Source organism: Vespula pensylvanica, chromosome 5 (assembly GCF_014466175.1).
Source record: "Vespula pensylvanica isolate Volc-1 chromosome 5, ASM1446617v1, whole genome shotgun sequence".
NCBI classification, from domain to species: Eukaryota; Metazoa; Arthropoda; class Insecta; order Hymenoptera; family Vespidae; genus Vespula; species Vespula pensylvanica.
The window spans coordinates 818215-829711 of NC_057689.1; the positions used below are offsets into that span (position 1 = coordinate 818215).

The 11497-nt window shown below is 43.4% G+C and overlaps 1 protein-coding gene across 1 annotated transcript in view; it reads left to right on the forward strand.

Moving 5' to 3' along the window:
- LOC122629106 (TBC1 domain family member 14-like) overlaps positions 1 to 11257 on the forward strand; it is a 66793-nt gene extending 55536 nt beyond the window's left edge. The window contains exon 4 of the mRNA XM_043812159.1: positions 10951 to 11257. The gene's annotated coding sequence lies outside the window, so the exon portion shown is untranslated. The remainder of the gene's footprint in view (positions 1 to 10950) is intronic.
- The last annotated feature ends 240 nt before the right edge of the window (positions 11258 to 11497 follow it).

The window sequence follows — 11497 nt, forward strand, 5'->3', positions numbered from 1 at the left end:
CTCTCTCTCTCTCTCTCTCTCTCTCTCTCTCTCTCTGTCTGTCTGACGCGCAAACTCGAGTGATTAAAAGGCCGCGAAATTTGCGAGCGAGCTCTCTCTTTGCTCTCCCTTCGTTTCTCTTTTCACTCTATCCTTCTTTTTCTCGATCCCGTACGCGGTGATCTTTTATTCCAGGAAGAGTATCGATCTGTATTAAGGGCCTGGCTGGTAGAGAGGAGATCTCGGTTCGGTCGGATTAACGGTAATTGCAGCCTTTAACTCGTGCTCCGAGTTATCGATGATAATTATTTCCGGATCGTCGCGGTTAACGTTACACCTTCGAGGGTTCAAAATTTTTTTTCCCTCTTCCTCTCTCTCTCTCTCTCTCTCTCTCTTTTTCTTTCTTTCTTTGTCCGTCCGTCCGTCCGTCGTTTTCTTTCCTTCACTCTTTTTTTTTCTTTCTCATTCTTTTCTCGATTCGCAAAGCTCGGTCCGGCACGTTTGTGGGAGTAATCGGAGGCATTGCCGGAAGAACGACTTAAGAGCAATGAAAGGTTGAAATTGAATTTCCTACGATTCTTTGTTCGGACCTTACGGGTTTAGACGAGAAATCGTTTTTAATGACATTAGAGAGAAGGAAAGAAAGAGAGGGAGTGAGAGGGGGGAGAGGGAGGGTGGAGGAAGGGGGTGGATCGCACGCTTCGATCGAAAGGGATTATCTTTCGGCGTGGATCGCGTGGAAGGGAGAAGAGTCTCCTGCGAGGCGAGTCTATCGCGATGCGGAAGCCGCGAGCGGAGAGTTCTCGAGAAATGTACGATGAGATTAAACAGAGCGCGCGAGTGCTCTCCTTGGAAGGAAGCTGGACGGACCTTTTTCAGAGATTTCGATCTTGTTCTCTCTCCAAAACGGTAGGCACTCCTTAATAGTACCTCTACCTCTACCTAAGTACCTACGTACGTAAGTACGCAAAGTTCTTCCACTCTATCTTCGTTAAATATATTTTATCGCGATATTTTTTCTTTTCTTTCTTTTTCTTTTTTTCCTTGCCTGCGTGCCTTTTTTCCTTTGCCTCTTTATCCTCGAGAAAAATAAAAGGCAAAGTTTTCGTCATATAAAAATCACTCGGGGAATGATTGGCAGCTCGTGTATCGAAGTCAAAGAAGGAAGAGTGAGAGTGAGAGTGAGAGAAAGAGAGAGAGAGAGGTTCTGACATCTTTCGACTCGACTTCAAGAGACTCCAGAGAGAAAAGAAAGATCGAAAACACATGCCGCAGAAAATCTCACCTACGCGGAGATGGGAATGCGACTCCGTGGCAGCTGTCGATCGAAGAACGTTCAACCTTTCGACCTCCATCGGGTGGACCGACGAGAGCGTTCTCCACCTTCGTCGTGTACCACCACGTCGACTTGGCATCCAGCAACCAGCATCCAGCACAACCTTCGTTCGATAAGGATCTAAGAAACGAGAAAGAGGAAGGTGAAGGAGAAACGGGCGAATCGAGAGAAGCCCAAAGCGTCGACGTGTAATTCGGATTACTCTTCTCTTTTTTTTTATCGAATTCTTTTCTCTTTTTTTCTTTCTTCTCTCTTTTACTGATCGCGAATCGGCATCGCGATCGAAACGTGGAACACGGTAAACCCATCTTTCCGTTAATTCCTCTCGCGAGAGCAAACGATTCATAATAAATAAGCCAAATACCGGTAGGAATATATCCAACGAATTTCAAACGGATTTATTCGACGTACAGAGATAATTTTTCAAAGTTGCGCCGTTGAGACTAATTCTAGTTTTGTCTTTGACCTAATTCCTCCTTTCTCTTTGCTTTTCCCTCTTTCTCTCTCTCTCTCTCTCTCTCTCTCTTTCCCTCTCACTGTCCGTCTATCTATCTGCCTCTCGAAGGGCCGGGAGAAAAAGAAGGAGAGAGAGAGAGTAAGAGCGATAAGTCGATACCGTTAGCTCGAAAATGAATCCAATATCTCTCGTACATGATCGCGAGAAGAAGGAGGATGAAAGGAAAGCAGTCATGTCGAGGGTAAGAAATTCCCTCGCGAGAGATGCTTCTCTCTCTCTCTCTCTTTCTCTCTCTAAAATTCGTCTTAAATCTCGAAACAATTTTCGCCATTAACGAGATCCGAGAAAGAAGGAAACGGAGCGAAGGTTCGCGGCGATAACCCGAGAGCAAATTCCTCGGGGCCGCTTTGGAACAAACTTTCTCTCTTTCTCTCTCTCTCTCTCTCTCTCTCTCTCTCTTTCTTTCTTTCATCGACGAGTAGAAAAGAAGAGAGGATGTCTTCGAACGTCGCTCGCGAGCGCTTTTATCGCGGCTCGATCCCGTTCGACGCGCGTAATCCCGAACGCTGAAGGGATCGAAAGAAAGAAAGAAAGAAAGAAAGAAAGAAAGAGAAAAAGCGAAGGTGTCGTATACGTACATACATATATGTGTATACTTTTATACGTGTGTGTCTCGCCATTCGGTTAGGTTAAATTTACCGACACGCTTCTGCGGCTGCGCTGGCAGCCTCGAGGCCGTATCTCTATCCTCCTTTCTCCCTTTATTCTTCCACCTCCTCTTCCTCCTCTTTCTCCTTTCTTTCTTCGTCCTCTTCTTCGTCTTCTTCTTCGTCATCTTCTTCGTCTTCTTCTTCTTCTTCGTCTTCTTCTTCTTCTGCTCGTCGTGGCTTTATGATTACCTCCGCAAAGGCGAACCAACCGTCCGTCCGAGAAGAGCCTTCACGGTGGAATCTCGGTTGGCATCTATTTAACAGAGAACGACGCCGACGGAGTTCCTTCTGCACGAACCCTGGACGTCCCGCTGAGCGCGAGAGGAACCCGCGACGCCCTGCTCAAAGCCAACCTTCCTCCAAGTAGGATAGATCGCGCCTTTCCTCTTGGCGAACATCGATTATCTCTCGGCGGAGTTTCGAGTATCTTACACCTCTTTCAAAGGGATCTCTCTACCGTTAGTTTTAAAGGAGTCCGATAATAATTTGTGTACATAATAAAGCTCGAGAGGAGCTTTTAGGAATCGTTTCTTTCTCTTTCATTCTTTTTCTTTTTCTTTCTTCTTCTTTTCTCTCTCTCTCTCTCTCTCTTTCTTCCCTTCTATTTGTCCATTCGTTTCAGCGATAAGGAAAGCATTGGAAATATGATTTATGATAGAGAGATAGGTACCATCATTTACTTGCACGCTCGAAAGATTACAAAGATAAGAGAAAACGCGTTAGGAGAGAAGAAGAAGAGAGAGAGAGAGAGAGAGAGAGAGTACGTAAATCCGTTTGAGAGATAAGCTCGATACTATAAAATTCAATTGTTTCGCGAGGATGAGAGGATGTAATTCCGTGGTAAAGTGCCGAGTAGAAAAGAGGGTTTTAGAGAGAGAGAGAGAGGAAGTTGGAGGTCCGATCGTCCGGCACTTTCGTAAGCCCGATATTTCCACCCACGAAGCGAGGAAACGGCGCTCGAAGTCGAGGCATATAATAAAGAAGCAAGCGTGTTCGAGACGGTCTTTCCAAGGAGAGGAGGAGAAGGAGGAGGAGAAGGAGGTATTTCAAATGAAATAGACTATAAAATGAACCAGGCGAGTCCGATCGCGTACCCTTCTACCACTTCTTTCCTCTCCGCTTCGCTCTTCTCGTCCTCTTTATCGAGACGAGGCCGGAAGCGCTCTGGTCGTTTATATACCGTCAGTTCGGTAAGAACTTCGCTCGTGCGTTTTATCATTTTCATGCGATTCTAGGAAATAGAAAAGTCGTAAAGCTCGAGTTACCAGAGAGGTTTCCTGCGATTTTCTGGACTTTGGCTGGATGGATACGAGAGAACGAGTGCTCGTGTATGTAGGAGTGAAACAGAGCGAGAAAGAGAGAGAGAGAGAGAGAGAGAGAGAAAGAATGGGAGGACTACCCGCTGAGAGGGCTGAGAGGGACGTCCCGGATCGTCGGGTGAGATAGCTCGCGCCTCTTTTCAACATCCAACGGATTGATTATGGGCCCGGCGTTCGGTTTGTGCCGCCTGAGAAACCTACGCCCGTGCTCCCCTTCTTCTTCTCCTTCTCTCTTCTTTTAGCAGGGCTCATCGCGTACCTTTCGTTCGTTCGTTCGTTCGTTCGTTCGTTCGTTCGTTCGTTCGTTCGTTCGTCTGATCAACGACGGACAGGATCGAGACGGTTTCTCTTATCCGTTCTCTATCGACGTTCCTCGACGTTCCAATTTCTTTTCTCGGCCCTTAACGGATCGATCTATACAAGTCGGGACAATTTTATTTATCGCGTTAACTTCTTCCACTTTTTCCAACGATTTTTACATTTAATTTTTCATTACACCGAACGGATATAGATATTTCTTGGTAACGAATTAGTTTTCGTTTTATCTATACGTAAAAGAAGATCTATCTAAATAATAAACAGGTAGTAGGAGAAAAAAACATTGTGTGGCGAGATTCGATTCGATTCGATTCGATTAATTTGTTATTCGAAAGAAAAATCAGATCCTTTTGGGAGTACCGAAAGTTCCCTTATCGATCCTCGATACCTATTTGGTAAGGTTCGACGGGTTTCGAGGCATCTCTCGAGTCGGCCCTCTTCTTCGCGTACGCTCACACGCGTACATATATATATATATATAAATATATATAAATATATATATATGTGTGTGTGTATATGTATAAGTACCTACACGTGCGCGCATATATATCTTCCCGCGCGAAATTGCTCGGCCCGCTTTTCAACAACATCCAGCTGATCGATTATGGCCGTCCGACGGCTTTGAGTAATGCTCGCTTACCTTCGCCGCAAGTGCTCTCTTTTATTCGTCGGATCTCGTCCAAGACGATGCCGTCCTCTCCCCTCTTTTTCGGAACAAAAAAATCATCCTCGTGCCATCAAAAATTTCGACAATATTTCTCGATAAATTCCTTTCATTTTTTATTTCAAGTTTCTCTCTCTCTCTCTCTCTCTTTCTCTCTTTCTCTCTTTCTCTCTATCGCTCGATTAAATCTTTTTACGATACATCGAATCATCGAAAATCTTGGAAATCTTCGTTTCTTCGAGACGTGGAAACCGTGGAAAAGGACAAAAAGATGTTAAGAAGGGTGAATCTTCGTCAAAGGAGAATTATGTATTGCGGCTTGTGCAAGACCGCTCGCTCGAGTTAGAGTTTAATTAATGCACGAGCAAAAATTCCCGCTTGTCCGAGCACCGTACTAACGGCCATTCGCGTATATGCATACGAACATAGGTACACGAGCTTGTATGTATCGTCTTATACGTGTTCTCTCTCTCTCTCTCTCTCTCTCTCTCTCTCATGCGATATTCCTCTTGTACGATATTTCTCTCGTGACGTAAGGGCATAAATATCAAGGGGAAAGGGATGTGTTCGTGACCTAGCGTGCTCGAGCAGGAAGTGCCGTTTTATTAAAATAAAACGGGAAAGGAGGGCGGACAGAAAAAAGTGTGGATTTATCGAAAGTGTTAGATGAAAGGAAGAGAGAGAGAGAGAGAGAGAGGGAAAGATAAATAATCTTATCGTTGTATGGGTTAACAACCGGTGAGGTCGATAAATGAACGATGCATCGCGTCGACGATCGAACAATTAAAAATTCAACGGCAGAACGAATGATTTTCTAATACTTTCGAGTTCTCTGTGTGTGTGTGTGTGTGTGTGTGTGTGTGTGTGCGCGCGCGCGCGCGCGCGAACAGCGAACAGCGAACGATTCGTCGAATTTCATTCTGTCTGAAAACGTTCGGAAAATCGAACGCGATCGAAATTCGCGCGGTGGAATAACGTTAAACGCGTAGAGGGGTCGAGAGAAAAGAGAAAGAGAGAGAAAAAGAGAGAGAGAGAGAGAGAGAGAGAGAGAGAGAAGGAGAATTGTTGAAAAATCGTTTTATTTGAAAATGCAACTCGCTGGGAGATCGAAGCGCGTTCGTTTTTATATTTCGATTTCGGTCGCGTTCCGTTCGACGGCGTTGCACCGTCGTGCAATCAGTATTTCAATATGTTTCACGATTGCGTTGTAAACGTTCGCCGATGCTTTCGTAAAAATTCTTCAAATGCCGGGACCGGCCGCTTTTTAACTGCGCCCGTAATATTCACTTTTCTTTCCAATTAAAAATCTTGTCGATCGTTTGCGAACGATTCGAACGGACGCGTCTCGATCATCTTTTCGCGTATTCGATCCTGCGTGGCATTCTCTATCTTTTTTGTCGTCTTTTTTATCCGCTCTTTTTTCTTTTTTTTTTTTTTTTCTTTTTCTTCTACTTTTTTGTCGTCCGTTTTTTTTTTCCTCCGAAAAAGCTAATGACAACGACAAAGTCTATAAATTCGCTCGATGAAAAAGTTTGCTCTATCCTGTCCCGCATTCGCGAGTGAATTTTTTATTCCACGAGGAGAACACAGAACGCGTTGTGCCGACGCGCACAAACGCACACGAGTATTCGTGGTAACACGGATTAGCGCGATCTCAAACAGCGATACACACAGAGAGAAAGAGAGAGAGAGAGAGAGAGAGAGAGAGGGAGGGAGAGGGAAATAGGGAGAGAGGAAGGGAGGAACAGCGCAAAGGGAGTTTCGTATATCCGGCAGCGCGTTTCTAATTCCAGTGCAGTGCCGAGCCGGCGATATCGTCAAACAATTACAAATGTAACAGGATTGGCAACGGTGCGTCCATGCTCGCGCGTCATCATATTGGCCGTGATTACGCGTCCGCAATGGGAACTAACGTGGGCGTACGCTCTCGCTCGCACCGTACCTTCTAATCTGATTACTTATTAGTTTGCGTTAGAATCGAAATAGGCCAGTTCTCCGCTTTCCCTGAATCGTCGATCAGAGATGAGAGATGAGAGATGAGAATGTCGTCGTTGTAACGTACCGTTCGCATAACGCATTTTCCAAATAATCATCGCAATTTTCAACCGTCTCGATGGAAATTCGAGATTCCTAATGTAGGAGGATCGATCGAAACGTTCTTCCAAATTTTTCGACGCTCGTATCCGGACGCACGTGTCGCATACGTACGTACTGAATCCTTCCTTCTTCCAAATCGATCACGTAATTACGCTTCGTCGAACGGACATCCGGATGTAGCAGACGTTACGCTCGGAGATTCTAATCTGATTAGCGATTAGTTCGAGTTCGAATTATAACGTTAAAGCCCTGGAAAGCTTTACCGTAGGATGGGCAAATAGCGTAATAACGTCATTAAATTATTGAAATATTTCGGTGCACGTACGTACAACAAACTAGAAAAATAAACGGGAATGTATTTATAATATGTGGACGTTCGTAACGATCGTACGTGTTGCCGTAAATACGTTTAATTCCATTTAGTTGCTAACTGGAATATCGCCTATTCGTCCTTAAAATCTACGATCGAATTTCGGTTTCTTTCGATTAGTTAATTCGATTAATTAAAATCGACGTTTTGTACGCAGAGACGTACGTATTTACGAGCGAACGCTCCTTAGATAAGCCATAATACGATAAAACCCGATACGCGTTCCTTTCGAATTTCGTTTCGCCGATCGAGTTTTCCTTTTCTTCTCTTCTTCCCTTCTGGAAAGCAATAATAATTGAGATATTAAACCAGTCGCATCGATAACTTCCGTTCGACCGATTAATTCTCGATTCGTGGAAAATCGTGGAAAGAACGATAAAGGAAAGGAACTTGGCGACGATCGAGCTCCGTTTATCGTTAAACGATTCGTTTTCTTTCTACGCGATTGATTTTTTCTTTTATTTTCGGTGAAGTCTCGTTAAATTCCTTTCGGTCTTTTGCGATGCCATGGATAGATGTAGAAGGAGGAAGATAAAGAAGGACGGTCACGCGCGAACGTGGAATTTAAAATGGTCCGCGTCTCGTATATATTCCCGCGGACCAGTTTTCTTTCTCGAGGAAATCTCGAGCGAGGAAGGAGCACGAAGGGAAAGAGAGAAGGAAGAGGAGGAGGAGGAGAAAGAGGACGCGAATAAGACGAAGGCAGATAGGTGTGTATATATATATATATATATCTTCGCGTATGGTAGACAGTAGAGATAGACGAAGAAAGGAGAAGGAAAATAAAGAGAGAGAAAGAGAGAGAAAGTAGTTAAATATAAAGGAGAGAAAGAGAAAGAGAAGAGCGAGCGCGAATTAGCGAACGTCGGCCCTCGGATTCCCGTCGTGATAGTGCGATGCATACGTAATGCGTTTCACGGCAGGCTGCCTTCGCGACCTCTCTTTCTCTCCTTCCCTTTCTTCTCTCTCTCTCTCTCTCTCTCTCTCTCTCTCTCTCTCTCTCCACTCTCTTCCATTCTTCAACAACAAGGATCTCTTTTTGCGGCGGCCGTCATAAGTCCGTTCTCGTCCTTTCGAGACCCTTGAGCGCTTTCAGCGTGATGCATCCAACGAGAAGGTGTTAGTAAGAGGAGAAGAGAGAAAGAGAGAGATCCTTTCTCGCGAGAGTCGCGGGGGTGGGTGAAAGAAAGAGAGAAAGAGCTCTTGGTTTATTCTCGCGTCGTACTTGGTTAACGGCGGCCGTAAGCACGAGAGGACCGACTCCCAAAGATTCCGCCATTGTCCGACGCCTCATCTTCTTTCTTCCTCCTGAAAAAAGGACCTCTTGGCACCTGCACCGACGCCCTCGAGATGCACCACTTCTTTTCTTCCTCTCTCTCTCTCTCTCTCTCTCTGTTTCTTCTTCCTCTTCTTTCTCTTCTTTTTCTTTTTATTCTTCTTCGATCTTTTACTCTTTACCTTTTTTTCTTTTCCTTTTCCACTCCTTCTCGATCTCGTATAAATATAATATCATCGAAATCATTTTTATTCGTTGTTCAGGTGAAATGCAATTCCGTACCCCATAGTTAAATTTATATTATATTTATTCATAGAAAAATTGCATTTATTTTCGTTCGAATATCTTTTGTAGTTTTATTTCGCGTATATATGTAGGTATATATGTATATATAATGGACGTTCGTCTATGGACGTAAAAGTGCAGAAAAACCATGAAAATCTCGTTTGATAACGCGCGGTTATTTAAAAGTGGAACGGAAACACGTAGCGTTATTATCTAACATCTTTATGTCCACTAAATCATCTACTCCTATCGGCTTTTTTTCTTTTTTTTTCATTCCTTTTTTTTTTTTTCGTAATTTTTCCTAATAGCTCGTTCCATATCTCATTGCGTAATACGTTTTGTCAGATTCGTCGTGAGGTCGTATTTATCATAAGTACGACGATTATCAGCGAGTTAAAATTTGCGATAGTTTCTTTATTACTGACAAAGACGCGAATGCGTTTGCGAGTGGCGTACTATACTTATACGCCGATTATTCGTCACGTCTCGTTATAGTTATAGTTGTAACGTAGTAGAGTTGAACGAGGCTAGACACGGATCGGCGGCTGCAGCTGTTTCGTATCGTTCGCATGTGCAAGCACGTTTCCATGACGAAAACGGCGCCGAGCATCGACCGCCCTCGCGATCTCCTCGCCTACGTTCTCGAGCTCGTTTAATACCTCTTCCTTGATTTCAAGAGCTACCGAAACGAATTTCACTGTATCGAGGCAGACGAAGAGAAAGAGAGAAAGAGAAAAAGAGAAAGAAAGAAAGAAAGAAAGAAAGAAAGAGAGAGATAAATCGAACGGAGGATAAAACGGACGTAATGATGTCCGGACGATCGTTGGATAATAGCCGATCTGTGAGAAATGAGTAATAACGTATAAAATTTATGGCAACGAAAGAGAGAAATAAAGAAATAGAAAGATAGTTCGTATTTCAATACGGCACAGAGAAAGCTAAAGTTTTATTAGCGTCATTTCGTTTCCATGCTAGTTTAAAACTCATTATGGCAAATTAAGTGGCACTTTCATTCTCTCTCTCTCTCTCTCTCTCTCTCTCCCTCTCCCTCTATCTATCTATCTCTTTTTTTCTTTTATCTTTACCACGAACAAAATTATACAGCAATCGTATTAAATCAAAGTTTACCGCTTGTAATCAATCATGTTGGTAGGAATATACATACCTATGTTTAGGTAGCATGTGGTTTAGTTCAATGAGAAATACCGAAAATCGACGGGGTCGCACGCAAAGTCGCGAGCAAGATTCCTCCTTCGTCTCTCTCTCTCTCTCTCTCTCTCTCTCTCTCTCTCTCTCTCTCGTCTGACGACGAGCGGAAAGCTTCGAGCATCCAATTTTCCCTTCCGACGCTTTGCACCCTTTGCTATCGCGTGTCGTATCGCAATTTCGCGTTAACGCGTTAATACGTTATTAACGATCGAGCCACGATGCGATGGTTAGAACGCCACGCTAAAAGCTTCGAAATATGTATTTGGCTTCCTAGTTTCTTAGGAGGATCGAGTTAACTTCTTCCTACGAGAAAGATCGTGTCTTACGCGTGCTCGACGTAATTCAATTCTTTTAACAATAAATTTGAAGTTGCTCTAAAGTTCGACATCGGATATTGTTCTTTTTTCTTTTTTTATATGTACATATTATCACAAGAAAGTAACGTCAAACGTTGTAAATGGATGATACGAGACGACGATGAAACGAAATATATCAGTTAAAAGTGAGACTCTTTGGAATCTCTTTTCTCGCGTTTTGAATATATAAATATAACTTATCCGTATGGCAATCGGTGTTAATGACATCGTTAAAATGCTAGAGAACACTCCGGTTTAATAACGGTCCATAACTCTCTCTCGGTAAACACGGTGTGTACTTGAAACGAAGCATATGGTGTAACACCTCGGCTACATCTTATTACTGGTGTAAAAAGCGACGGGAGCTTAAGCCGACGCATATGGGAGCATCGCTATTTTATTGGTTTACCTTTTTTTCTTTCTTTCCTTTTTTTTTTCTTCTTCTTCTTCTTTCAAAGTCCTAACACGAGGGAAGATCCTAATAATAAATTTTAAACTTATTTATACTATATCTACATTATTTCATTTCGATGCGCACGCAGAGAGCTAATCGTAAATTATTTTTTGATTTCAGGCGATCGGCTTATCTGTTCCAACATATATGATTCCGAGGTACGTACACGTATGTAGAACCTAATAACCATAGTCACTTATTATGAATCGAGTTGAACGCGTTCACGTTCATCCAGCTGCATTTGCCGGTGATTTCATTTGAACAAGGTAACGCGATGTTTGTTCGAGGAAAGTTCTAATCCCGGAAGCGAGTGCATCGGGAATGTTGAGACTCATAACAGAAACTAAATTATGACTTCGACTTTACTTACCGATAAGCAAACCTTCTTAACGAATCTCTTAGCAACGGCTGGGTCGTTTGTTCGTTGGTTTTTTCGATCGTTTTTTCGTTCGCTCGTTCGTTCGTTCGTTCGTTTCGTTAACGACAATCCTTAGCGAAAATGATCAATTTATTCGTTAGAATCGTGATTCGTTTTACGAAGTAGTAGAAGAACTGCACCACCACCACCACCACCACCACCACCACCACCACCATCGTCATCACTATCTGGACAAATCGTAATCGAGGACGCTCTCTCGCGCGAAATTCTTCAAGAGAAAGAAAAATA